Here is a 4648-nt window from a genome sequence, read left to right as displayed (position 1 = left end):
AAATATTGATTTGGAATGAAAAAGAAAGGTTTTTTATATAACTAAAAAAATCATATTTAGTATTTTATATAATTTTTAATTTGTTTACTGTTTTAAGTATTATGTAATAATTTTACAAGTAGGGTCTATTTTGCAGTCAAGAACTGCACAATAGAGGAAGGATATTATTGCGTAGCCCATGTCAGCATAATAAAAGTAAAAACGACTCTCACACTATAGTGTATGTGCTACTTGCAAAATTACTGCGATTACTATATAACAACACAGATAATTCCTACGCGTTACATTTTAAGCATTTGTTTAGTTTGGATTTTTTTAGAGAAAAGAGAGAGAAAGAAGGAGAAAAAGGAAGGAAGAAAAAAAAAATTTTTTGTCGTAATGACTCGGAGTAACAACATCAATTGTTTGAACGAAGAAAAACATATTGCGGGACATATAGATGACCAGGTTAGAATTTATATTAGTTTTTTGTTTATTATATTATAGTTGTTAGTTGGTTAGTTAGTAGTTATAATTTTAGGATAACTTTAATATATTAGGGAATAGACTTTTATAAATACATAAATTTGGGAGACTTTAAAATTTAATGTTTAAATATTTGGATTTAGACTACATGTTGTAGATTATTATGAATAAAATAAATGTTAATTTTATGATTGATAGATTTTTAGAGATATTTTATGATGAGCGGATATTTTATACGCTTTCTGGCATCATTTTCATATAGTTTTTATTATGTTTTGTTTAAGTTTTATTATATTTTCATAGGTTTTAGTGCAAAATTTATATTTTTGAATTTTACTTTGAGTTTGTGTGTGTTATGATAATTTCAGGTATTTTCTGGTTGAAATTGAGGAGTTTTGACAAAGTAAGATTCAGAGACAGAGAAAGGACTGCAGATGCTATCAGGATCTGACCTCCATGCACTTGAAGGAGCATTTTTGGAGCTACAGAAGTCCCAATGGCACGCTCTCAATGGCTATAGAAAGCTAACATCCAGGACTTTCCAGAAGTATATAATAGTCTATACTTTGATTTGGAAATGAAGGCTCAAAACTGGCGTTCAACGCCAGCCACCAGCCCCATTCCTGGCGTCCAACGCCCATTCAGGAGTCCAAAGCTAGCGTTGGACGCCCAAAGGGGAGTACTAGCTCGTGGATTTTACTCAAGCTCAGTCCAAACACTCACCAAGTGGGCCCGAAAAATAGATTTTTGCACTACAAGACTAGTTTATCTTATTTCTGTAATTCTTAGTTGCTAGATTAGTATATATAGGAGGAAATCACCCTTGTTTAGGATCTTTTACCTCAGACTCTTGCCCACTTTATTTTTGAACATCATTATGTACAATATGAGTTACTAACCTCCTAAGGTTAAGGTTAGGAGCTCTGCTGATTCTTATGGATTAATAATATCACTATTCTATTTCAACCTATGCTTGATTCTATTCAAGATGTATCTTCGTTCTTCATCCTAATGGATTGGGAGTGTAACTTGACCATCATCTCTATTCACATGGGTTCTTGCGAGTCCTTAACGGGATAGTATTGAACCACTAGCTTGATTATACATCTCTTAGACGGCTAATCCACGGCTTCGTTGGGTACTTCTCGAGACATCAGTGTAGCTGAGGTGTGGGGCGATTAGGGCCTTTGTGGTATAGGCTAGAACCAAAGGAGCAACATTCTCTGATCCAGAAGATCCGACCTTGTCTGTGGCATTTTGAGTAGGAACACCAAGGGAATGGACTGCTAGAGCTTCACCCCCGTTCAGATTGGATGACCGCTGACCTGGTGTTTGATCTGAAGCAAAGGAGATTAATGCCCGCTGACCCGGCGTTAATCATATACAACCTGCTATAGAAAGAATCAATCAGAAGTTGGAGTAGATGGTGAGAAAAGTTGATCTAGAAGGAAGAAGCATCTCTGAAGCCTCAACCATTCTCATACCATAGATTTCACATCTATCTAGTAATGTTTTATTTATTTATCTGTTTTATGCATTTTCTCGTGACAACTATCTTTTCTATCTGCCTGGCTAAGATCTGCAAGGTATCCATTACTTGCTCAAACTAACAATCTCTGTGGGATCGACCCTCACTCACTTGAGGTATTACTTGGACGACCCGGTATACTTGCCGGTCTATCTATGCGAAACGTACGGAGTCAGTTTCGTGCACCATTTTATATAACAGGTGTTATTGGTAGCATTGGTTAAAATTTAATGTAGACATTCTTGGATTTAGGCTAATTTTTGTAGTTTATTATAATTGAGATGAATGATGATTTATGGGTGATAGATTTATAAGAATGCTTTACATAATAAGTTTATTGTTAGTGGTGGTTTAAGTTTACGTATAAGGTACTTAGTAAATTTAGTTTACTTATGGTGGATAAATGGTGGTTGACAGAGTTTGCATTGTGGTTCTCTTCATGGAGAGACCATTTCGAGCCTCTGCGACAAACGATAGTGTCACCCAAGATAGATTTACAGCCTTTACGAGCTTATTTTACCTGATGGTGCTGGATGTGCCGCAGTCATTTCTCATCATGGCGTGATGCTCATCTATTATACGTGTTGCTGGATGATGCTCCACAGGAAGCCCCATAGGGCATTAGCTTGATGCTTACTGCAGATGCTCCTGATCCCCATCATATGCATAACCGTACTCGGATAGGAGCATGGCATAGACATTCTCGACAGTGACTTGATGCTCAGCAGGAGCAGGATGCAGATTATTGACAATAGGAGGATGTTCATGATGATGGTGGCATCAGGGACACAGATCGGATGATGTTCCTAAGCACTCGGTCTTTGAGGTGGGCTCATTGAGTGGAGCTAGTCAGCAGACACATACTGATAAATCTAGTGTTCAGGGGGATGCGAGAGACCTTGAGATGCATCTAGACGAGATATACAATGTATCCCATGTCACAAAGGATGATATAGCATGTATTGCAGCTTAGTATCATCACAGCCGACCCGCAAGATTACACTAGCCTACTTTTATTGGGGTGCCGACACCAGCTCATACCACAGAGCGGACACTTCTTCAGTTGAGTCTATCATCGACAGGTGTACCAGCAGGTGGATTAAGTTCATTTTTGAATTTTAGACTCCACCATCTATAGATGCAAATTTATTCGGGTTCTCATCACAAAGTCAGGAGTCCCCTCCACAGGCATCAGATCCACCTCCACTACAAGATGCCCTAGCACAGTAGCAGGCCTAACCACAGTGACCCAGGCGTGGTAAGTTGGGGGGGGTCGATGGTTTTGGTAGTGGTAGTGGTTAGGTTTTAGACTTTCTACTGTTTTCATTATCTTCCATGTGTTCATCTATGTTATATGCACCGAAAATGATACTTTAGATAATCATATTCAACCACACGATACTCTATACTCTGACAAATGTTGTAGTTATTGATGGTAAGGTAAACAGACTCTCTGCTATAATATCTATGGTTGATTTTTAGTTCTATGCTCATATCTGTGTTATGGTCGTTAGTGCCCTCCAGACCAAAGGTATCAGCTCCACTTGCATATCATCTACATCCAATATCAAATAATGGCTTGGATCTTGGGCTCGGCTAGGAAGTTGTAATGATGGTGGCAATATAGGTCGTGAGGAAGTAAAAGGCAATAGTTGAGTTTTTAGGACACACTCTCCTTATCACTATTACTATCAGAACTACATTGGGCCCACTCCTAGTCTGATTCAGACTATTCGAAAATCAAATCAACACCAGGTTCGGACATTCAGAGAGAAGAATGAATTCTTGTGGGAGATTTGGTTCTTCCCACCTGACTAGGTCTTGTTGCACAACCTATTGAGACTGCATGTGGGAAAGAAGAACTATTGTCAACATCCACAGAACACGATGCCAGGCTCCATCACTTGTTTAGTCACAATCTTTCTATAGCAATTGAACATAGCTTGCACATGATTATCATCCTTTAGCCAAAAAATCTTATATTAAATATTTCATATGGCGTCTAATAAAAGGCATCGATATCCAATTTTTTGAATGTGCTTAATTCTAAGCATTCCCATGTTAACCAAAATCAAGCTTTTAAGCCATGTCAACAAATGTACTCACCAATTATACATAACAATGGAATCACTGCATTTAAAAGGTGCACCATCAATTTTACGTAATATTATTGTATTCGGATAAACAATAACTATACATTTACCAGCCATTTGATGAAATTGTCTTTTCAAAAAAGAAGAAAAAATAGATAAAAAGTAAAATTTATTGAAAATATATGATATATATAGTAATCCTTGGTAATAATTTAACATACAATTTTGCAGGTATAACGTGTGTTATGGCATTTTCTCACAATTTTGCTGCCATCAACTGCATAATACAAAAACATCCACCGCTATTGAATTGTGTTTTTAGTCTATTTTATCGTCCTTGTCTGCAATGGCGGAGCTTCTCTAAGACAATGGAGATATGACCCCTCAAATATTTTATAAAAACATGAGTTATATTAAATAGAAAGTGAAATTACTTCAATTGGTTATCACTATATTCTTTTAGCTGCAAACACAATGACCTGAATAAGCTTGATAACTTAACAAACTCATTTGATACTAAATCTCATTATTATTCATTATTTTTATACAATTACAAACTTAT

The 4648-nt window shown here is 36.7% G+C and overlaps 1 long non-coding RNA gene across 1 annotated transcript in view; it reads right to left on the bottom strand.

Annotated features, from left to right (window-relative positions):
- LOC110269784 overlaps window positions 1-4599 on the bottom strand; it is a 16218-nt gene extending 11619 nt beyond the window's left edge. The window contains exons 1-2 of the long non-coding RNA XR_002358542.1: window positions 4589-4599; window positions 3804-3807 (exon numbers count right to left, since the gene is read on the bottom strand). This is a non-coding gene — a long non-coding RNA (uncharacterized LOC110269784). The remainder of the gene's footprint in view (window positions 1-3803; window positions 3808-4588) is intronic.

Source organism: Arachis ipaensis, chromosome B03 (genome assembly GCF_000816755.2).
Source record: "Arachis ipaensis cultivar K30076 chromosome B03, Araip1.1, whole genome shotgun sequence".
In the NCBI taxonomy this organism is placed as follows: Eukaryota; Viridiplantae; Streptophyta; class Magnoliopsida; order Fabales; family Fabaceae; genus Arachis; species Arachis ipaensis.
This window is presented reverse-complemented; position numbering and strand designations above follow the sequence as displayed.